The sequence below is a fragment of the Myotis nattereri genome (assembly GCF_964212035.1).
Source record: "Myotis nattereri genome assembly, chromosome: 5".
In the NCBI taxonomy this organism is placed as follows: domain Eukaryota; kingdom Metazoa; phylum Chordata; class Mammalia; order Chiroptera; family Vespertilionidae; genus Myotis; species Myotis nattereri.
In genome coordinates, this window is record NC_138080.1 from 98,157,560 (window position 1) to 98,183,617 (window position 26,058).

The following is a 26,058-nucleotide window of genomic DNA, read 5'->3' on the forward strand; positions in this document are numbered from 1 at the left end:
CTAAAAATAAAATATCTATTGTGTGAAAGCATAAAGACTGAGATAAAAATTTTCCCAGCAAGGAATTTTTAAATTAAATATATTCAGGAGACATTGGTTAATAAGATAATATAGGTTTCAAATGTACATTTCTAAAATACATAATCTGTATCTTGCATTGTACACTTACCACCCAAAGTCAAATAATCTTCCATCATCATATATTTGCCCCCCTCTTTACTACCCCTCCCCTCCCTTCCATCTAGTAACCACCATACTATTGTCTGCATCTATGAGTTTTAGTTTTATATCTCACAAACAAGGAATTTTTTAAAACTTAGTTTACTATGTATGATTTTGAGATAGAAATGACACTTCAATATAACAGTACATTTACTCTGAAGTTAATACAAGTCCTAGGATGAAAAAAAAACTAGAAAGCTAATAAATGGGAACACTTTTCTATTAGATCTAAAATTTAAAAAAAAAGAAGGTAAGTCAAATATAATGCAAGTCTCTCAACTTGGTTCATTAAGATCAAAGCTACCTGTAGTGTGCTGTTGAATTTACTCTGAGAAGCCCCAGAAATATTAAATGCTTTAGATTTCAAACAAGAAAAGTTTTTCCAGTAAATCTTATGTTATTCAGGACATTTTCATTGCAACAAAAGAAACTCAACTCAAGCTTACTTTATGTAAAATATTAACCTGTTGGCTCATGTAACTGAAAGTACTATAGCTTGGGATATAATATGCCCATAGGTTCAAACCATGTCTATGTGTGCTGGTAGTTTCTCATCTTTACTTAATCTCTGTATTCTTCCCTATTGGATTTTCTCTCTGTTAAGCCTTTGCCATGTCACCCTTAAAAGGTTCCAACTCCAATTCCATTTGACAGAGTGATACCTTCTTCCCAAGAATTTAGGCAAAGGTTCTGGAATTAAGGTCACTGTCCCTGATTGGGTAATAAGTCCACTTCTAAACCAGTCACTTTGACAAAGGAGATATAATTAGCAGAATACTAGGAAGGCTTGTTGTCAGAGGGATTTAGTTCTTTCTCAAATCAGCTGGCTAATGGGAAGTTGGATCCCATGAAAAGGAGGACACAACACTTGCTCAAAGAAACAGGAATGGGAACTGGAGGAGGCCAAAGCTAGAAATGTAACCTATTCCTATCTCTTGTGTTCTTTCTCTGAATAAAACAGACACTGATGTCTTTGTTTCTGTTCCTTCTGTATTTATACTTCACTGTAGCCTGCACAACTAAGAGTAGTTTGTAGGATCATCAAGTTTTAATTCTCTGAGTCTTTGCACATGCCTCTTCTCCCTGCCAAGAACACCTGTCTCTCCCTTTTTCACTGCGAATGTTCTTCGCTCTAATTGCCTGAACAATTCCATTCATTTTCTGTTTAAACATCAGTTCCTTGGCTTGGAGTAAAGGCCCAGAGACTTTAATTTGCCCATTACCTGTTAGACATAAACCAAATGAAAACCTTTGCCCAATGCACATGACCAACCACTTGCGTTGCTGGAGACTAGAAGCCTGATCTCATGATTGTGTGGTACTTCAGCACAATCAATACCGAATGAGAACAAAATGTACTGAGAATGGGGATGGGCAGAGAGGACCACAATCTGACAAGAGTGAGTAATTATACCTGTAGAGTAATAAATAGAAAAGTTTGTTGTTGACTTAAAAGTTAGAAGGGCAGTAATTCCACATGCGGTTTTGTGTATATTACACTGTTCTACAGCTCCATTGAACCAAGTGTGAGCTGACATTTGCAAATTAAAAAAAACAACAACACTCAATAATAATAAAACTATGAGATCAAAAGTGTCTACATAACTTAAAAACAACAAAATTAAATTCAAACATTTTGATGACTACCGCTAAAGTACTTCTCCTCTCCTTTAATAAATAATTTTTTAAAGAGGGGAAAAAAGCAGTTTCAGGCTCTTTTCCTATTAGTTTCTAAGCCATCACTCTTGGTTATGTTCTGAAATTACTAATTAGCATAATGTTCAGTGAAGACGATGATTGAAAGACCCTTTGTGTTTTAGCTTTGGTTGTTTTTTGGGCAAAATTCTTTGGATAAAATAAAGTGAATCCTGCTCTTGCACTCTTCACTTGAAAAGGCTATTAGCCAGAGAGAAAATATGCAATTATAAAACCTCATCTTCTAGAAATATTTTTTAAGGTAAGCTTTGAGTGTCTTCACTATCTTACACAGTGAGAGAATATTTTCAGCCACTTGATTCTAAATTTTTTTCCAATGTGATGATATAACAATGCCATTAACTGCATTTCTATCATGTGAATAAAGGCCAAGTAGTTGCCACATTCCTGATTCCAGCATGGGCGACGTTGATTCCAGCATGATTCAGCTGCTTTTCACGTACATGAAGTGGGAGTGATTCATAGCACCTAAGCTGCAGCAGCGTGACTCCTCTTGAAAAGAAATGCTAATAAAAATCCAGAGCAAGGCATCCAGGTCCCTTTCAAATAAAAGGGATGAGGCTATCTATTCATGAGTACCAAACTCTCTTTTTGCCTTTGACTATAAGAGAACACCTTTCATAACTAATAAAATGTACTTTTATTAGCAAATAAGAAATTACACTTGCATCGTGTATATGTGTGAATGACTGGATAATATGCCAATCTCATATATAGATATATGGCACACATAGAATGATCTATACATAAATCATGTACATGTATCCTGTAGTCCTGGATATGTATATATTTAATGAATCTGAATTTTCATTCAACAGGTGGGTATTGAACACCTACTATGTACCAGCAGCCACTGTTCTCGGCCCTAGGAGTGCAGTGATGAACAGAGCTTAAAGAGTTCTTATCCTTATGGAGTTAATGTTACAGAAGAGGGAGATATAAATAAGTAAAATTTAATAAATTTGATAAGGGGTTGAGCAGGATAATATGTTAACTAGGAAGGGGGAGTCACTTTAGATATTTAGATATACTGAATGTTTCAGTGGAAATTTAGCACATTTAAAAACAGACACGAGTCTAATAACTTCATTTTTAATGATCCTCTAAGTAGATTAGGGTTGTCCTATGTTTAAGCATTTAGTGGTGATTGTTGGGGGTGGGAGAGGTGGGAGAGAGGGTACAGGTGATGGAAACATAATAAAATAATTTTTAATATTTATATTTTAAATATATATTTTTAAATTAAATGTTTTATTATTTTAAATGAGTTAATTGCTAAGTTCAGATTTTTCCCAAACTGCAGAATATGAAAATGAAACTATTAGTATGTTTTTAAAAGTCATTCCCAAGTGTGACCCTTATATGAATCATTTGAGAACCTTTTGCAAAATATGGATTCTGGTTGCTCATCTTCAGAGCTATATCATTAAATTTTTGTGGATGAGATCAGTGAATATAAGTATTTAAAAGCTCCCAAGGTAATTTTGATAGCTATCCAGGTTTAAGATCTGTTCGGTGTGGGCATATCAAGAAAATATTCAGAACAGTGCATTCCATACTCAGGTAAGCAAACTTGTCAATTTGGGTACAAATTCAGCTTATGGTCCCCAGTCCAGGGATTTGATTCACTAGGTTTAGAGAGCTATTTGTCCAGCTTTTATCAAACTCCCTGGAGACTGCCAATGTGAAAATACATTTCTGAAAATAATTGTTTTGAAGAAAATATTTTGAACAGAATAGTTGCCTACAGGTACAACTATGGTAATTCAACAAACCAGGGGCAGAATACCAGGAAATTTTCAAATAACATTTCCCATGAAAAAGTGTTATAGAATATGTCAACAACAAATGTACTTTCATAAGAAAATGCTGTTTTTTTAAAAACCAGGAAGAAATGTTTATGATATCTGATAGAAAAGTATATTTGGCTAGCTGGTTTTCATGAGCAATCTACCAGTTAGTGCATTTAAATGAAAATAAAAGATTCTATTTATGCATTAAAGAGATTTCAGAATTGTTCTGACAGTATTCTTTATGATAATTATTGAGCATGAACACCATAATGATGAATTTGACATTCATTCAGACATGAAACTTGGTCTGCTTTGAGTTGTTTTCTCATGTTTGTTGTCTTATTACTTGGAAAAATAATTTCTGATCTCTACCATTTTTCTAGCCATCTCTGAGCCCTATTGAATTTTTATTCCTCTTAATGAATGACTCACGCCTATTAGAATATCCTGAGCTAGAAACTGTGGGAGAAGGAAGGGGTTTAGGTGAGAGTCATCAATGTTGGACCAGGTATAAGAAATGATGAATGAAAATGTGCAGATGATCAGGAAAGATGCGGCTTCCTCACAGTACTCAATCAGATCTGATGTCTGCATGGGAATATATAAATCACAATGACTTAATGTGAATATGAGACCTTTGCCATACCTTAGGCTTTGTAATGGACAGGTGAGTGACGGAGGTTCTATGAAAACAAAGAAAAGAGACAGAGAGAATGCAGGATAGCCTAAGTTCACTGAAAAGCAAGTACATTGTAAGCCTACTAGAGGCCTGATGCACAAAAACTCATGCAAGAGTAGGCCTTCCTTCCCCTGGCTGCTGGCACCGGCTTCCCTCCAACACCCGGGATTCCTTCCTCCAGTTGCCAGCAGGCACCCGGGACTTGGGCTGCTTCCCTCTTCCGGCCGCCGGCAGGCACCCAGGACCCAGGCTGGCTTCCCCTGGGCTGACCACAGGTACCTGGGACCCAGGCTGGCTTCCCTCCAGCCCCAGCTTCATCAGGAAGGACATCTGGAATGATGTCAGGAAGATGTCTGGTCTAATTAGCATATTACCCTTTTATTATCATAGATAGTAATTGAAACTGTATGACACTGAGGAAGGACTGACCTACAACTCAATGATAGAAAACAGTTTCTAGAAAAAGAACTGATTATGCATGAAAATAATGGAGGAATTATTATTCAACTTAATATATATTGTTTCAAGAATCAGAAATCAGGTAGGTAAAACATACTTTATGTGGCTGTTATTATTAAAAATATTATCAAACATGATACAAAAAGATGTAAGCCCTGGAAGATGACCTTGGAGAAAGACTTGGAAATTGTGGGTCCTTATTCCATTTTTTTTTTATCCTGATTTTGAAACTATACATCTTAAACTCACCAAATAGTTCATAGCTTTGAGGGCATCCCCTTGCAATTACCTTTTATTCTTCAGGCTTCCTCTCTCTCCAAAGCTCCATTCTGGGAAGTCACGTCTCTATTCTGAGAAGCTTGGATTTCCTCACTACAGAACCAAACAAACAAACAAAAAGATAGAAATACCCTTTCTCATTACACAATCGCTTTTAGAAAAAATAAATGTTTGCATTGATCTCAGGTTGACAATTATTAATATAACACATCTCAGATTGTAAATATACCCTAAATTTGGTAAAGAGTTTTATAAATTATTATCATGAAGTCAATCATAATAAAACATTCCATAGATATTCCCTAGTAATATATAGCCAGTTGATATCTATCAACAACACCATCTTTAGTTTTGCATTTACACTGAGTACAAATTGAACTTCATGTTGTTTAGCTCAAAACAGTAGAAATTCTTTTGCATATCCAGGAAAGCTGAGAATCATTTCAATTCTCTGACATACTTTTGCAAAAAATGGCAAGAGAATGATGTTTCTAAGGAAGATAGCTTTACCTGGCACCAAAGCAATCACTAGTTCTAGTTTTGAACTGCAACGAAGCCAAAAACACAAGTTTGTTATAGGTCACTGCCAATGAACAGCAGAAAATAATTCACTACAAAAAATGAGAGGAAAAAAACCCTCATTATATTTGCTTATGTTCCTACAGCATCATATCAATATGTGAAGCCTGACACATTTAGGTATAATGTTTTCATCTGAGCACTTACTCACTCCAGGCACCTATGAACAAGTAAACAGATTAAAAAAAAAACAATATTTACCCTATGTTGCTCTGTTTTTTGGCAGATGCAAATATAACAAGACTTCTTTTTATAATTTATGTTATTACTTATTTTAAAACACAAGCTCTATTGTTTGTTGCAGGATACTGCTGTCAGAAGTTAATTAAAAAATTTATTCAACTAGAACTATTTTAAAAAGCTAAATACTATTTAAATTTATAACTGATATCTTCCCAGTGGCTTGATGACAAAGAAGAGCACATTTATAATTAAGTACTTAATTATATTTATATAAATAAAATTTATATATATGCATATTTGTAATTAAATAGTTATTTTGAAAAGTGTTCTTTCTATATTATCATTTCTCCAGTTCTAACAAAAATGTTTCTAATAATATTCCTCTATAAAATTTAATCACATCAACTTCATCATTCAAATGTAATTTCAAACTATTGTCATGTTCCATTAATCTTCTTATTTTTCTGATTACAAAGACTGAATGTACTAACCACATAGTTCTTCTATCAGATATTTCCAGTAACTAAAGCAATCTTCTTGGAAATGTACTTATATATGCAAAAGAATCAAGTCTTCAATTCACTTATTTAAAGAGCTTTAACTTCTACTTGGAAAACCTTGACAATTGTTTAAATCCTTCTCCATTTTATATTTTTCTCACACCTTCAAAACTTCCAAAAGTCTAAGAATGGAAAATGAAGATCAATTCCATTAACTTATATACATATCAGCTATTACCATCTATATTGAACATTGTTTCATCTCTTTTATCTGGTTTAGAAAGGATTGAAATTTAATTGAAAAAGTATTTCAGAAGAAAGGTGGTAGCACAAGGTCAAACAAGTTTTTAAAGATATAAAGTTTCATATTTTTATATTGGAACAGATGCCCAATGCAGGAAAAATCTTCTAGTGACTAGAGAATATATGACAAATTTTATGTAGGTGAAACCTGGTTATAATATAGAAAAAACAAGTAAACCTTTGGCAGACCCACTTTACTTAGCAGGTTAAGAATTATATATTTCCCATTTAACATTAAGAAAACTGACAGAAAAATTATGATTATAGCCTTTAATGCTCTCTATTCCATGAGCTTGATTTTTTAAAATTGTTCTTCACAACATTCTTTGCTTATAGATTAGGGCCTGCTCTGTTCTTGCTCATGTTTTCCATTCGCTCTATTTTGCCTTTTTTCTCATATCCGTGTTCTCAAATCCTCCATGCCCACTGATGTTATCTCAAAACCTTTCAGGTTATCTTCCTGGCTACCTGACTGGTTATAATATCTTCCTGCTGACACCTAGAACTCAATTTACATGTGTTATGATTATGCATATGTTTGCTCTACCTATTCATCAGTAGTTTAAGCTTTTGAAGCCTAAGATATATCTGAGTCATTCTTGTAGCTCTTATAATACAATTAATATCACAAAATAAACATGTTGTCCTGAATAGATTTTAATAGAGCCCCCTTAAAACTATGGAAAGAGCATGGAAATTTGATTAAATGTACCCTGACCCCCTATAGCTAAAGCTGACCTTAACACATGGGAACCTGAAGAACAAAACTCCATATTGAATAAAAAATATCCTGTGTTATTGTGACAGAATCAAATGCTGAAATGTTTCAAGCTATTGTTGAAACTCCACTCAATGGGATTACAGTTGAATCACCAGGAGAAAAAAATACAGAGGAAAGAAAAAACGTATCTGAAGTTCAGCACAATCCTTTGAAGTGATCTTAAAAGCTATCATATAGTACTACAGAAACCTATGGTTCCCTTTTCTGAGAGGACAGAAACAATGAGGCTATCACCTCCTTACTACTTTCTGTATGACAAACATGTGCTGAGCAAATTAGATTTATGATTTCATTTGTTGTACAGTGGTCCTAAATTACTACATAGCACTAATTTGTAATAATCCTCTGCATTATGGTGATCATGCCCATTTTACAGATAAGTAAACTGACAGAAAAACTGCATGCTCACTGGATATGCTTCCCCCCAATTCCCAATGCACCTGAAGGAAGCAGGGCTGTGTGACCAGCTCTGGACAAGGAACCATGTATGGGTGCTGCTCCAAATACTTAACAATGGGTGTGAAGAGTTTGCTAAGCTCTTTCTTTTCCCAGAAGCTACAAAAGTGACTCATGCTGGCTTCATGTGGAGTCATCACCAATCCACATCAGATTAGATGAGCAAGAACTAACTCTGTTGAATTAAGCCACAATAATGTGGGTATTCTTTCTTGCCACAACATAACCTAGCCTACCCTAATGACTATTTAAATGTCGCACTTTTAAAATGGTGTTTCCCAATCACATCTTAGTGAACTGCCATTTTGTAAAAGAGTGGAGTCATTTTGAGAGAAGTTCAGTTTTATGCCAGAGCTTAGAACTTTGCACAGTTTGCTTCTTGGAAGAAAGCAGTTCTAAGTAGTTCCTCCTGAATTTGCTCATGTCACATGCACAGCATCAATAAAACACGCCTACGTTTGGTGAAACCGGTGAAGACTGCCTAAGCCAAAGTCACTCTGAGAAGATTGGACAAGAGGAAAGTCATTGCTCTCTGAAGTGGCACATTACCCAGCTCCTCTCTCTGAGAAATATGAAGTCCAGGTGCACAGGAAGAAACAGGCTACGGGCATTCAGACCTAATTCTTAGAATACTGCTGAGGGGAGGTTCCGCGTCTCCATGAGACCATCTATGCCCGCTGGAACGTCTAAGATCCAGAATAAGTGTTAAGGTGCTAAGGCCTTGCTACTTTGCTTTTGTTGTGTCTTTGTAATAAATGCACAGCAATAAATTGATCTGGCCTTGCCTTTTCTTGGAAATAATGAAGAGACAAAACAATAAAGGTATCTATTCTTTTTCTAAACAGCATGCTTTGCCGGCGTTGCCGGTGTATTCATTAACTCAGATGTCCTACATAATTGTAGCCTAAATATGTTGCATTTTTAAAATGGTGTTTCACAATCACATCTTCTAAGATGGATATCAAGTTATAGTTACGTGTAAAAATATATCTCAGTACAAATGACATCCAATGGATTCATAAATGTTATGAATTTTGTTGCTTTTATAACTTCCAAGTCTGTGTTTATATCAGAAACGAAAGCGATTGTTGCTGTCTCTTTTCACAAGAAAGCCCTGTTTATCTTTAAAAGACAGCTTTTCAAGCAAAAATTTTGCAACTGAAATGACCTAGAAGGACATGTGCTTCTTAGCATACTAATTGCTTTTGCTATGAGGAAGGAGAAATACCTTGTACCTGGCTTTGCATTTCCTAAGCTACATATGTAGACACCCCACACCCAAGAGGAAAATTCACTTTATGTGCTTTGCAGCTTTCAGAAATGATTACTCGGTGGACCTGCAGGTAACACTATGCTTTCAGCATGTAGCTATGTAACTGCAGTAATTATTTTTATAGATATATAACTACTCAATTGAAAAACCCTGGGAGAAAGGAGAAGAATTCAAGGGGTACAGTCCACAGCAACCTGGAAAAGTTATTAAAATTTTACTTTTTACCTTTTAATTAAACAAAGGCTAGACTTTGTTTCTTAAATCATTCAGATAGAAATTATAGATGCCAAATCCTCATTGAAATAACGAATTTACTGGGATCGGGATGTAAAGTTATACACATTGGGAAAATCATTAAACATCCAACAGTTTATATTTTCTTTGTTTATACAAAAAGTGAGCACCAGCTTTAGAAGATTTTAAAATTCGCTCCTCATACAGGGCATTCCAATCAAGAGGATGGCTGATGCTCCCCTCAGCACAGGTCTGATTTACCAATTCTGCCTGCACAGAGTCCATCCCCACTGTGGTTGGTAAGAGAACACAGTATATTTGGAAACCATCTCTCCCACCCACAGTTCATGTGATTTAATTTATCTGACAGTACCTCTGTTCAAGGGGATGGCATGTGACCATGGCCTGGAAATCAGAGCACCGACCCTGTTGTATACGTGATTAGTTTGGGCATAGAAGGCTAATGAAGCTCAATTCCAGGACATTTGTGGGCATAAAGAAGAGAGATGAGGCTAGACCAGCTGTGGGCAAACTACGGTCCGCGGACCGGATCCGGCCCATTTGAAATGAATAAAACTAAAAAAAAAAAAAAAAAAAAAGACCGTACCCTTTTATGCAATGATGTTTACTTTGAATTTATATTAGTTCACACAAACACTCCATCCATGCTTTTGTTCCAGCCCTCCAGTCCAGTTTAAGAACCCATTGTGGCCCTCGAGTCAAAAAGTTTGCCCACCCCTGGGCTAGACTGAGAGCTTGAAGAATGGTTTGTCTGAGAGTGAAGCCAACACACATAACACACACACACAAGAAAAGCAGAGCTGGCCTGGCCGCAGTGGCTCAGTGGTTGAGCATTGATCTATGAACCAGGAAGTCATGGTTGGATTCCCAGTTGGGGCATATGCCCAGCTGGAGGCAGCCGATTGATGATTTTCTATAATCACTGATGTTTCTATCTCTCTCCCTTTCCCTTCCTCTCTGAAATCAATAAAATCCTATCTAATAATAGACAAACATGGTAACTGACCATAACTTTGCTACGCCTCCCATTGGCTAATCAGCATGATATGCAAATTAACCACCAACAAAAATGGTGGCTAATTTGCTTACTGCAGGCAGGATGGGTCAGTGCCATCCCGCCTGCTCCACCGCCATCTGAGCCTGCTATTTGCCACCCTGGGCGGCAGGGAAGGACAGCGTGGCTCCTCTGTCACCCCAGCTTCCTCATCACAGCTCCCTTGGGGGCATAAGCCTTTAGTCGGACATCCCCCGAGGGCTCCCTGGCTGCCAGAAGGATGTCTGACTGCAAGCTTAGGCCTGATACCCCGGAGAGTGGGCCTAAGTCAACAGGTGGACATCCCCCAAGGGGTCCTGGACTGCAAATGGGCGCAGGCTGGGCTGAGGGACCGCCCCCCCCCCCCCCCCCCGCCCGAGTGCACAAATTTTTGTGCACCAGGCTTCTAGTATATTATAAAAAATAAAATCAGAGCCCAAAGATGGAGAGAGAAATTATTCTCGATATCACTAATTTCAGTTACTACTAAATGACCCACACTTGTTCAGTGACTTGAAGCAATAAATCTCCCTATTTTGTTTAAGCCAGTTTGAATTCAGTGTTAGTCTCTTTTATTTGCGTTTCAGTTGCATGCAATATAAATATCTGGCAAGTACAATGACACTTTACGACACGCGTATTGGTAGGGTCTGAAATCAACCTACTACATATCATGAGACCCGTTGCTATTGATAAGACTGGTTTTCTTTTGGGTTTTGCCACAAAGGGTCTATATCCTATCTTCTCTTCTATGTGGAAATATTTGAAGTCTACTATGTGCTAGGGACTTGTGCTATCACAAGTAGTATAAGTCTGTGAACAACACCAAAATGTCCTGACCCTCACATGGTTTTATGTTTAGTGAGGGAGACAGAACATGCTTCCTGATAAAGGGGAATAGACATCAAGTGTTGCCGTGGGGGCACAGGAGCATAGAGGAGGGCTCAGAACTCAAATCCAGGAGCTCTATGAAGCTTCCGAGAGGAGGTAGCATATAAGACCAAAGGGATGTCTAGAAGTTCTCATAAGTGGACAAAGATACACTCGGCAACTGCATTCATAGGAGAGTCTCATTAAGACAGAAAACATGGAAAGAGCAGCTGGTTGGGGGAGGGGGAGTAACGGAAGATTAATGATGTACTAAAATATCCAAGAATAAATACTAGGTATTTGGCTCCAGAGTTCTGGAAATAAAGATTTGTAAATCGCCCTAGCTGATTTGGCTCAGTGGATAGAGAGTCAGCCTGTGGACTCAAGGGTTCTGGGTTCGATTCCAGTCAACAGCATGTACCTTGGTTACAGGTTCCCCGGCCCTGGTAAGGGTTCATGCAGGAGGCAACCAATTGATGCATCGCTCTCATATCAATGTTTCTCTCTGTCTCTCCCTCTCCTCTCTTTTCCACTCTCCCTCTCTAAAAATCAATGGAAAAATACCCTTGGTCGAGGGGATTAACAGCAGCAACAAAAAGAAAGATATGTGAATCATCAGCATATCTTTGCAGTTTGAGACCCTGAGAGCAAAGGAGTTTTCTTAGAAAGTGCAGAGACAAAAAAAAAAAAAAAAGGCAGGCTTAGGGCAATACCATCATTCATATGATCACAGGAGACAAGAGAAGAACACGTTTCAAGGAGGAACGAGTTGTTCTCAAAAAAAGTGACAAAAAGTGTAGAGAAGTCAAGTACAATAAGGCCTGAAAAGTGGTCATGACACTTAACATCTAGAAAATTGTTCATAATAAATTGTTCATAATTTTGTTGAGATCAGTTTCAATGGAGTGGTGAGTGCAGAAGACAAATTGCCCTGTATTGAGTGTGTGGTGAATAAAAGGTGAACGAATAGAGACATTCTTGGAAGAAACATGACCCTAGAAAGGGAACAATGAAAGATTCTGGTGGTTTAGTAGGGGTACTATATTGGGAAAATTAAATATGAATAGAACTACGACTTTATATTTGTTTAAGTTAATACATGTTTGAGCATATTTATACTATTCTTTTAGCAAGACATTGGCAGACAGAGAGATTAAGATCTAGGAGAGAAAAGGAATTGTTAATAGATAATTAGGTACAGAGATCAACAGATGGAGATATATGGAAACTAGTATATCTTTTTCTCTGTGTTGAAAAGTATACAATATACCACTGCCATCAGCAATATTGAGTCTTCATATATGTAAATGTTCTAGCACAGCTTATTCCTTCCTTGTATGTTTTTCTTCAAACTTCCTGAAAGATTCTAAAATCAGATATTGAAACAGTCATGCATTAAATAGTTTTATCTGTCTCCTTAAGAAAAGTAGGAAATAAAGAGAGACTAGGTAAGCAGACATGCCACTCCCTCATCATACTTAAAGAATTTACAAACAGACACATCTCAGTTGGGAAACTGAGTGAGGCAAGTATTCCAAACTGTATGATCTTTCACCTTCGTAAGTTAGTTACTATTAAAGCACAAACACACCAAACAAAAATATTCTCTTTTTCACCTCATCTTCCTATCTACTATTTTCACCCCTTATTTTCTTTTCAGTTGAGCAAATTTACTGTGATTCCTCTGTATTTTATATGTATTTCTTTGTGTTTCTTCAGTAAACCTGTACTTAATGTATTTTTTTAACGAATATAAAATATACTTTAGTTACAAAAAGAAAGACAACCAGAGGTGAAGCCTTCAACAGAACTTTGAAAATATATTTGGGAAGTTACTCTATTAAAAATATAAATAGGCAGATGTCCTCTGCAATACAAGTATTTTGAAAATATACTTTACTCTCTAGGCAAGAGCATTGTGGGGGGGGGGGGGATTCTGAATTAAAGCATTCAAGTACAGATGGAATAAATTCAGCAGATGATTAATTAGTTCTTTATACAGCTGTCTCATATTCTCATCAACAAAAAATTATACAGTGCACAGTGAATGTTTAATTTATGAATAGCTATTCATTCCACTGTTGTTTTAACCAGTGCTCAAAAAGAATACCTAAGATATTGCTACTATGTGGCTTAAGACCATAAGTATCTACATTCAATCCAATAACGTTTTATGACAGATGGAAACAAAAGTGACATGGACTTGCAGCAATCTGAAAATAACCTTACAGTTTGGTACATTTATAAATATTCCCAGTTAAAATGAAGAATTTTAAGAAGCAACATGATCATATTTAACTTCTTCACGTATCTTTCCTTGGACAGATGAAAGAAAGCGAAATAATCACCAACAATCCATCAACCACATAATGGAATTTGTGCCTTAACAAATTGACCAAATAATGGCTCATCTTTAAAAAATGGGCTTTTTAAGTGGCCTATTTATAGTTCTCATATATATTTTAAAGATATTTTTGGAAGGTTTTAAACACTGTATAATTGCGTTGATAGGTAATGCAATATATCATGCTTGGTTTTAGGGCAAACGAATCAGACACACCATCTAGTCTAGGAACAAGAACTCCCAAGCGTGAGAGAAAAAAAAAGACTTGGGAACTTCCTAGAAACAAATGAACCTGGCATATTCCAGCCTCAGCAGCCAAGGAAGCCATAAAAAAAATCAGAACAGCATAGGACAGGTGGACTCAGTTGTATGATGACTACAATTGCCCCATACTTTGAAGGGAATGTAAATTGAACAGTATAGGCAAGTGTAAAAGGCATTGCAAAACCAGCCAATGTTCTCTATAGGCTGCTCTATGACACTGGATTCTTGGAGACACTATATACATGAAACTACCCATGCATGGTCATGGAGCAATAAGACTAGGTAAAGCAGGAAACTTGTTATGCTAAGTGAAATAAGCCAGTCAGAGAAAGACAAGTATCACATGATCTCACTTATATACGGAATCTAGGGAACAAAATAAACTGATGAACAAAATAGATCCAGAGACATAGAAATATGGAGCAGTCTGATGAACTGCAGAGGGAAGGCGGGGGTGGGTTGGTGAGTAGGTGGAAAGAGATTAACCAAAGAACTTATATGCATATAAGTATAATCCATGAACACAGACAATGGTGTGGTGAGGGCCTTGAGGGGAAGGGGATAGAAGGGATCAATGGGGGAAAAAGTGGGAAATTTGTAATGCTTTCAACAATAAACATAAATTTTTAAAAAAGAAAATTATAACATTAAAGTATAGACAACTCTATCATTTTGGAAAAATGAAAATTTCTTTTGCTTATGAGTTAATCTAACCCTCTACCTTTACAATTGGAGAACAATAGTGACTTAAGCCTTATTATATCCCTTATAGCACATTAAGGCAGAGAATACAAATCACAAATCCTATAATTAAAAAATAAGTTCTATGCAAACCATATAAATCATTGCAATCATCTTCCACTTTGCCTTGAATGTGGAGACTTGACCTTACTACTATAGCAGATTTTGGTTCCACTCTCAGCTGCTGACTTTTTTTAAATAACTCACCAAGCTTATCATATATCATACACTTGTTCAAAAACAGTCTTGGCCTTAATTAGCAAGAGTACCATTCAGTAGCACATGTAGTAATTTTCCTGGAAATTAAAGTTCAACATCAACTAACATAAGAAATCATCAATATCAGATCAGCCAGATTCACAAATTAGCAAAACAAAAAGATTTTTTGGGGAGAAACTAAGATGGCGGCTTAGGGAAACACGGAAATTGCTGCCTCCTTCAACAACTTCAAAACACAATAAAAAGACAAAACGGACATCATCCAGAATTTACAGGAAGGCTGGCGGAGTGGAAATTCTACAACTAGAAGGAAAGAGAAAAGCACATTGAGGGTCAGGAGCTGCGGAAGTAAAGTGCAAAGGTATGGAGGCTCAAGAGTGCGCGGAAAGGGGCTGGTACCTGAGGATGCAGCTGTCCTTTTGAATCAGGCGGGAGTCACAAGCTCCCGACTGTTCTGAACTCCGGTTCCGGGAAGTCTCTAGGGACCCAGGACTCATATGGGGAGAAACTGGACTGTCTGGCAGCGGGCAGAACTCGGAACTCGAGGGCGGCTTTCTCTCAGAGGTGCTTGCAGCAATTAAATTATCAGGACACTGAGACGCGCACAGCCCCTTTGGGCAGGGCTGAGAATCCGCCATAGTTCCTTGCTCTGCCCTTTGATTCCCTGAGACCCTGCCCCACCCAGACTGTGGCAGAGGCTTTTGCATATGAATGCCCTGGCCCTTTGCAACCTGAAAATTACCTAACAAACTGCAGTTGGGCCACAGACCCAGAACTTCCAAGAGAAGGCCCAAGGCCCCACAGCAGCTTGCATTGCTTCACAGCTGGGCCTCATCAGGGCACCTCCAAACTACAAAAAATGAAGGGGAATCTGCAGTTCTCTTCATAGTTCCTGCTGGGTAACCTCCAAGAGCCAGTGTACCCACTCAATGCAGGAGCTGCCCCCTGGTGGTCAGTGCGCTCCCACAGGGGGAGCTCTGCTCAGCCACAAGCCAGGCTGATGGCTGCCAGTACAGCGGTGGTGGTGGGAGCCTCTCCTGCCTCAGCAGCGCTAAGGATGTCCGACTACAGTTTAGGCCTGCTCCCTGCTGGCAATGGACATCCCCCGAGGGCTGCCGGGCTGCCAAAGGGATGTCTGATTGCCATCTTAGGCCCAATCCCCTGGGGAGTGGGCCTAAGCCAGCAGGTGGCCATCCCCTGAGGGGTCCCAGACTGCGAGAGGGCACAAGCCGGGCTGAGAGGCCCCCCATCCCCCCTGAGTGCACAAATTTTTGTGCACCGGGCCTCTAGTATATATATATTTTTAAAAGGCTAATATGCAAAGTATCCCCGGGCCTAGGAAGTTTAACCAGGAGACTGGGAGTTCAATCATTCGCTATGACATGCACTGACCACCAGGGGGCAGTGCAGGACGAAGGAAGGCCCCAGCCAGCAGCCCGGGGGCCCGATTGGCCCTGTTTGCCAGCCAGGCCTAGGGACCCTATTCGTGCATGAATTTTGTGCACCGGGCCTCTAGTTTATAATACATGTTGAGAATTGAAAATTAAATTGTTGAACTCAGGACAATGGTAATATAAATAGGAAAGGCAAATAAGTTTACAGTATAAAAAGAAATATGTTAGATACATATGGCTAGTGGAATTTTTGATGAAGCAATTTGCAATATTCTATAAAAAAGAGAACACAAATGTTTAGTGAAATAAATGTTAGGGGGCCCACCCTGCTTCCAATCTGGCTGTTGACTACTGGAAAGTAATAGCTGTTTATGAGTTGACCATAAAGTCAAATTTAAAGCTGGCTACCTTATTTTGTCATAATATTCCTGGTGCACTCACCCCTACTTGTCAGATTCTTCCTCTACCTAATGAAGAAAAGAGGATCACTTTATTAGTAACGCATGGGGGAAGAAACACCACCAACAAAATCAACTTTCTTGAACATTGAAGGTAATAGGAAACTTCCTGTGGTATCATGGTGTGTGCATGTACGTAGGGATATCTCTTCCCATATGTAAATATACCCTCTGAGAGTTTTCTAAAATAATCCATCTATACAATGCCCCTGAATGTTTGCCAAACAACATAGTTAAGCCACATAAAATATTTGAAAATATATTTCTGGACTATGTGGTATGAGCAATGCTTGTATTTTTAAAGAAGTAATAAATCAATATTTTTTGTGCATAAAGAAACTCACAGCCTATTAAACTTCAATATTTGCTTCTATTCCAGAGCACTCTCTGTGACTTTTTAAATAAATTTTAATTCATATTGATAATTAAGAGTAATAAAATAGCAGAGCTTATTTAAAACACAATAAGAGGCCTATTGAACTTTGGAAAATTGATTGGGGAGTCTTGAGGGAGATTTATTTTCCTCCTCCTGAATGGTGCTCTCCTTCTCTGCAGAGTTTCAGGAACTTGGTCTACCTTGACTTGGATTAGAATTCCTACTGCCTCAGTGGAGAACTACATTCCATGTATTTTTCCATAGATGACCAGAATCCCAATAGAATAGATTGAAAAGATCAGTGAGACACCTTGGGAATCCCAGCGGAATATGGCAAGAGGGAGGTGACTAAATCCTAAATGCAATTTGATCATTTTGTGTCCACAATGTTTCTCATTCACCCTTGTCATGAAAATTAATACAACCACAATATTTTCTTTTTCTTGGAACTCTTGCAACTCCTTTCTTCTGAAAAGCATACACATTTTTTTCCTGATGAAGCCAGTTTGCTAATCAGCCAAGGTGCACTGAAAAGTCAAGTGCAATCAGGTATTTAGACACAAGTGATTAGGGGAAGTATTTAAGAAGCAGAAGCAGAACTCATATTAAATGTAAATGCTTCTGTCTCTAAACTTAGAAAGTTTTGCTTTGTGACATTTAATTTCTGTGTTACCCATCTGCCTTACTAATTAACATTTTGCATTTGCTCTCAAGATCAGCTTCTCCTATTGGCTTATGTCAATATGAAGCTGGTTCTTTTCCAGCAAAGTCGATCTTGAAGCATATCTAGTGAATCCTAGTGGGGTCTAAAGAGATGAACTTTAGACACTAGTCAATATCCTTTCTATTCAGTTTCTCAACTGTGAAATGGAAATGCCACTTTTATACATGACTGTTAAACATAGTCAAATCAAGGTTTATTTTGAGTGAAACTTCCGTTCCAATATCTTGTCATGCTAATATATGGTATTAATAATTGAAACAAATGCACTAAAAGACTACTCTCACGTCCAGCCTTGGGGACTAAATTTGTATCATGGTTTATAGATTTGGGGTTTGAAATAGGCATGTCTTATAGAGATTTCTCTCTACCATTTCCCTGACAATATAAGCCATACAAAAATATAATTTAGCAACATTGAGAAAGTTTTAAGGATTGCAAAGCCAATGAAAATAGTTTTTCCCTAAAACAGTTTTTCTCAATCTTAAGAATATGAAAACCCATAGGGAGCTTTTTAAAATTTAACTATGTCTAGACTCCAACCAAAACAAGAAAACAAAAATGTTAAGATTTTATGGCGGCTGATCAGTGTTTCTCTCTCATCGATGTTTCTAACTTTCTATCCCTCTCCCTTCCTCTCTGTAGAAAATCAATAAAATATTTTTTTTAAAAAAAGAAGTAATTTGAAGTATTTTAACCAGGAAAGTGATATGCTTTGTTTTACTATTTTTAACAAATCATGAAACCAACTTTGTGGACAATGGACTAAAGGAGGCAACAAAAAGTAGCAGCAATATCAACTGGGGAAAGTAGGTTGTTTCAGTATTTCCACCAGATAATGGTGACATAACTAGAATGGTAGAAGAGGAGATGAAGAAAATAGATCCAGAATAGGTTTTGGATGTAAAGTAGACATGACTTGCTAATGAGTGTGGGCAATTAGAGAAAGGGGGTGGTGAGAGATAAACCACAGGTTTTGTTCTGAACAAGTGAGTGGATGGTGGTTCCATTAACTCAAATGTGGTCATCATAAACTATACTACCCAGTTAAGTTTACATGGAGGATGACTAGCAATGTCCACTTGGCCCAGCAAACCATAGAAGGAGATACTTGTTAATCACCAATTTGATCATGGCCAGAAACATCCTCTGATCATAGGTAAAACTCTCTATCAGGATTGATATAATTGGTAAAAATAGGTCCTAGAACCACTGCCCTATACATAATTCTATAAGCATAGAAACAAAATCTACTCTTACTCTGAAAATAAGGAAACATTAAATACTCATGGGGAAATATTTTACATTTTAAATGTAATTATCTTCCAGAAGACGTTGATAAAAGTCTTTCAATAATATAAAACAACAGTAACAGGTAATTGTATTTATTATAGCCATTGGCTTTGGTTAGTCTCTGAAGTTAATTTTGTTCTGTCTAATACTATTTTAATTAAATATACACTGTGAGTAGGTCAATGTTGTTAGATGTTGGGTCAATATATTTATGAGTCAGTTTATACTTTTAATGATTCTCTTGCTCCTTTCTAGAAAAATTTAATAAGGTATAAATTAAAACAATTGAATTGCCTCTTGAAAATAGGACAAGAATTCTTTTCAAGAAAATAATATTCAAAGTAGGTTACTATACAATGAGTGGAATTATGAGTTGGTTTATTTTACAGATATATATACATACTAGAGGCACGGTGCATGTGATTTGTGCACTCAGCGGGGAGGGGATGTCCCTCAGCCTGGCCTGTACCCTCTTGCAGTCCAGGAGACCTCAGGGGATGTCTGACTGAGGGCTTAGGCCCGCTCTCCACAGGGAGGGGCCTAAGCCGGCAGTCAGATATCCTTAGTGCTACTGCGGAGGTAGGAGAGGCTCCCGCCACCGTCCCTGCACTCGCCAGTCATGAGCCCAGTTCAGGGCTTCTGGCTGAGCAGTGCCACCCCTGTGGGAGCGCACTGACCACCAGGGGGCAGCTTCTGCATTGAGCGTCTGCCCCTGGTGTCACTGCATGTCATAGTGACCCATCTTTCTGCTCTTTGGTCGATTTGCATATTAGCCTTTTATTATGTAGGATGGCATGTGTGTGTGTGTGTGTGTGTGTGTGTATTTGTGTATGTGTGGTATTTATTTACACAGACAAGCTAACCTTAAGTTAGGTGAGATCATTTATCAGGGGATAAAAAGTTTTTATACAACCCCGCAAGGCTTATGCTTTCTCAAATCAAGAGAGAATATCACCAAAGGTGATAGACATTTGGTGATGACAATAATGAGTTGAAAAGGGACAACTCGAGAGCCACCGAAGTTGTAAATATAGAGTCCCAAAAGCATTATTTCACTTGATTGGCAAGAGTCTTTGTGACCACAATAGGGTGGTGAAGGCCTGGGGTGTGGGATAGGGGCAAGCTAGAAGGGGTCAATTAGGAAAAAAAGGAGACATATGTAATTCTTTCAACAATAAAGATTTTTTTAAAAAAGAGTATTTGTGACCACCCTCATTGGACCAGATTTTGTATTTACAGATAAAGCTTCAAGAAGGTCATACCAACTAAAAAGTTCCATCATCTTTACCATCATATTTCAACCCTACAACTGAATTTTGACAGATATACATAAATATTCTGGCAATCACATGATGGCCTCACATTCCCTGTTCATTCAGAAAAAAAAAATTATGGTTGAGGCAGAGCCTGAGTATCCCCTTCATAGTCCCTTGTAATGTGGGGTACAGACTAAGATTCTGAAGTGGCAAAACATGTATAACTTTAGGTTTTATTTATCAGTTATAAATCAGTCTCTTTCTGTGGTAAGTGAAGTAATAGTAGACAATCTCTCCCTACGCAAATTCCTTTTTCTAAATGTAACACTAACTTTAAGATTTACTGAGTCATCCTTTTCCATCACAGGTTTCTATTTAAATAAATGCAACTCAGATATCTAATGAATAAGCAAATTAACTTCTAAAAGACAGCACAATGACTGCAATTTTAGGAAGCAAGTTTCCACAATTTTTTTTTTTATTTGTAAGTACATTCTGCAGTCCTATTCTCTATCAGGTATTAAGAAGAACCACAAAAAATACAACAGTAATGATGTGATGCATTTGAAATAGGAATATCCTGCTTTCATGGAACTATCCATCTAGTTGGAAAGATATCAACTGTGATATGAAGACATAAATGTTCAGAACTAAAAGACTGGTGCATATGTAGGTAATGAAATATATATGTAGGTAATGAAGAAGGTAGTTCCTATTAATTTTGAAATACCCACTTAGGCACCAGACATCCATCAGAAATACTTTGCAAACTTGTATCTTGGTATATAAGTCAAATATTCTCTAACTTATGGTAGGCACCTTTTAACCCTTTACACGCCACAAGTGTCTATAGACGCAAGGGGCGGAACTTCCCCACATGCCATGCATGTCTATAGCCACAAACCTCGCATATCAACTCTGGTCGCCCAATTTTAAAATCAGACTTGTTAGTGACATCTCTGGGTTTGTAAAGAAAATTATGTAGCTTAAATTCATAAATATTCCAGCGCATATGGAAGAAATCCCAATATCGTCCTGTTTTGGACACATAGCAGTTAACACTTTCACATTTTTTAACCAGTTAACTGCCATGTGTCCAAAACAGAAAGAGAATAATATGAGGGGAGGAGAAAGAAAGCTGGTAGAGCTGTCTGTTCTCTAAAGGTGCCAATCCAGAAAATAACAACTCAGTACTTTACAAATGTCAGTTACTGCGTTCATTATTATTATCAGTACTATTTCTAATATTATTAAGAACCATCCCAAAATTCTCTATCAAGATATAATTGAGACCTCTATATTCTGAGAAAAGACCAACATTTCCCTAATGACATTTCTCAGAACTCTAATTCTGAAATACTTATATTAGAGTTATATTTTAAAAGAAAAGTTTCAGTGACAAACATGGTTGGAAAAGGCTGGGTTAGCCCATTTGGGAATATCTGCAGGACTTTTCTGAGCCTTTAATATGATTTCTCCAATTACAGGACATAGCAATTGCACAAGTTATATAAGCACAGAATTACACTGTAGTCAGTTCACTGAAAACTAATTTTTCCAAGATGAGCAATCTAAACTCAGGAGCTACCAAGTTAGAATTCACTCAATTGCCATACCTGACAAGTAAGTCTATTTTATTTGTTTAATATGTTTTTAATGATTTTCAGAGAGAAAGGAAGGAAGAGGGATAGGGAGATAGAAACATCAATAAGAGAGGAACATAATCGATCAGCTGTCTTTTGCACACCCCCCCCCTCCCCCCCCTCCCCCGCCCGGGGATTGAGCCCGGACATGTGCCCTGACCAGGAATAAAACCTCTTGGTTTCTGGGTCCCTATTCAACCTCTGAGCCACACCAGCCAGGGCCAAGTATATCTATTTTAAACCAATAACTATTTTCTATTTTCTTCCTTTTCCCTTTCTTTCTTATTATTCTGTTTATAAGACTTATGAGAAAGGCAGATGACACAGAGTCAGGTTGCTTGAGGCTAGAGGGTTTAGAGTTTTCTCAGAAGGTACAGTATTATTGGCACTAATGTCATTCTTCTTAGGACAGATATGATGTGAAATGGTGAACCGGGTTCCAAAAAGGACAAAAGATGACTAAAGGAAGATATGAATTGAGGATTATGTTTAGATCCAATATGATCTCCTTTAGTTCTTTTTTCTCTGAAATAAGAAATTAAATCAGTGCATTCTATACTCTATGTAGACAGAAAAATGTATGATCAAGGTAGTAGTTCATACCTGTTCCTGAAGGAGATAGAGCTGGATTCCTAATAGGCCTGAAGGATGATTTATTAAGACATATTTCACTATGTATCAGATCAAGAACTCAGCACAGCAGGACACTCTAGTGATGATAGTTTTGAGTACTGACCCCACCTTCTATGACCCTATCATTCCACCTCAACTCAGTTGTTCTTCTGCTACTGTGACTCACCAATATTTTGGTTTGTGTAACTATCATAGCTGGATTAGGGTGAAGAGAATGAGGTATTCACTTCAGGGACAGATTTAAGCCAGTGCCAAAAAATAAATAAATAAATATAACTAATATTTTAATGAAAATTTAAAATAAAAATTAGTGTAAAAATCTACGATGAACAAAACATAAAAATTCTAAATAAAGGCAGAATCACAGTACTAACTTTTCCTTTGCTTGGGCTCCAATAGAGCTCTTAAGGCATGGTAGACGCCTCTTTCATCAGCATTTTCCTGGCAGCACTAGCTCAGGTCTGAGGACACTGACATCGCAGTAGTTGAGTTTTACCTAACCTCTCTGACTAAGCACATGTGAACACAAAAGGTTTAATTCAGTCACATAAGGTGTTATTGTGTCAAAAACCATTAAGTACTTAGTAGATCAAATTGATTGTTTTTCTTTTCCTCTAAATTTATTTGTGAACAGACATACCCTATGTGACAAGGTCAATGAAAAACATTAACATTGCTTATTAATCTTCTGATGGAAACTTTGAAGCCCAAGAAAGTGAATACAAGGTCAGAGGACTGCCAGGTTCTGAAAACCTCCAGGCTGACTTTTCCTCTCTCAGAATAAACCTTTTTTTTTTTTTGGCAAATAAGAAGCAAAAATCATGACACTAACTTTTCTTCTTTTATCACTGTGAGACCTATTTTGATCATTTTTCTTGATGTTAGAATGAGGGATTTGGTTAGCTTTGTCTAAAATAAAGTCTATGAATCATTATTCTACTGCCCTCTATTGTTAAACAGTGAATAATAATGCCCTTGAACAGGGTGAAATATAGAATGAAATATCTTTTACAACGTGACCATATACATCTGTCTTCTATATATGTGTTGATAACCTAGAGTATTTTCTAGAAGGCAAAACATACATGGTTTGTTTTGGAAATTCAAAATCCATTAGGAAACATTTTTATTTTGGCATACATATTTCAGCACAAAATAAAACATAATATGATTTATTAAAGTGAGTTTACTTATTTTAATAAAATAATGCACATGTATTTAAAAATAACTGTGCCATATAGAAATGTACCAAGAAGAGAATAAGAGTCACCCAAATCCTATACCCAGAGCTAAACACTGGTGACATCTGATGTTATACTTCCAGAGTTCACTACACATGATTTTATTTTCAAAAAATCACCAAAACTCCTAAGGTAACTTTTTGTTTTTACACACAATCTAAGTGCATTTTCTTTCTTTCTGGATTGGTTCTTTTTGATAATCTTAAGTATTTAATTGATTAAGCAAATCTCCCATGAGGGCCCATGCTAGAAGCAATGAGGACTTTCAGAAAAACTGCAGAATAACCTTGAGCAACACATGACAAGCATGCACAAGAAACCTACTGAAGGACGTGCATGGCAGGCTGGCTTTGCAAGAATGATTCCCAACTAAAGAAATGAAATGCAGGGCGGCTAATGGAGTGGTGCTGTCACCAGCTGTGAGGATGCTTAGGAAAGGTTTCTCCATTCCAGAGAGGGCATGAACGAAGCAGGGACAGGATGACATTATTGCACATGTCAGGTGAAAGCTGAGTAAAGGTGATGATAGGTTGTACCACAATGTGAATAAGTATGATTCTGGGAACAGTAAACAAATACACAGTACGACAATAACAAAACAACAACAATTAAAAAACAACTGACCTGACTCACTCTAGACTGTGAACTCAAGTGCTATAATTATTTCATGGTGTGTGTGGCAAACTCAGATCCAGATGCAGTACATAGTCATCAACAAGAAATGTTAAAGAAAAAGAAGAAAGAAGAATGATATATATATATATATATATATATATATATATATATATATATATAAACATGTGGAGTGGGAGGGATAATGGTAATATAGGAAGGAGAAGGAACAGATAGAAATGAGGGAAAGCCAAGAATAGAAAAAAATAAATAAACAACAAGGACCAGGGGAGGGATGGCTGGATGAGTAGGAGGGAGGGAGGATCATAGGAAATGCCAAGTAAAATATTCATATATTCAGATATATGTGTCGCTTTATTGGATAAAGATCACAAGATAATAAAAATGCCATAAATGCAAAAAATAAAACTTTGAATTCAATCTTTAACACATCCTGGCAGACACTGAATTTTAAGCAGGTGAATGATAGGGTGAAAATGTAATTTGGCCTTGGGTGATGTGTGCAGGTGCACCATAAATAAATGTTGACATTACCTGATCATGAAGAATGGTATTTTTAATAACACATTAATGCTAATGATAATCTCCCTCTAATTGTAATGTATAGCATAACAATTCCAACACTCCCTAGCCTGCTTAGTCTGTCTGCTATGCATTAATCCATTTATTCAAAGAGCAAACATCTACTGCATATCTTATGTGTGAGAGGCATAATTCCAGATCTAACAAGAAAGTGAAGATTATTTCTTTATATATGTGCTTGTGCTGCACCTTATTCCAAAAAGCATTTAAGGTAAGGAAGTAAGATGAGCATATGATTGTTTCTCTTAAGAAGGCTGGAGTTTTTGAAGGGAAAGATGTGTGGGCATAACAAATCAAATAAAAATAAATAAGTTAATTGTTCTATGGAAGTTCACAAAAGGCAAAGATGAATTCCAAATTGCTGGATAGAGGGTCTTCCTGGAAGATACAGTGTAAGAGACATGAAGGATGAATGGGATTCTAATAAACAGGAGAGACACACACATACTAAGCACTTGCCCATGTAAAGTGAAGTTGTCCATGTGAAATAGGATGGTTTCAAGGAACAACAAAACATATGAAGTGGCTACAGTCCAAGAGGAGGGTATGTTGGTAGGTAGTGATAGAATTGTGTTTGCTGTGCTGCATGATGGTAGACAATGGGGGAGGTTCAAATATTAAAGTTTCAGAATACCATATGAAATTTAGATTTTCCTTTCTGTGAGACAAAGATTTCTGGTCAGATAGAAGAAATTAATCAGATTTTACAAAGGAATACTAACAAAAGTATAAAAGTCAAATAGAGATATAACAGGAGAATAAGATCATAGAGAATGCTATAGTAATATTCTAAGTGACCATAATCAAGATATACTTTAGGTTTTTATAAGGGAAAAAATGCAAAATTGAAAGAATCAACTAGATTTAGTGGCCAATTTT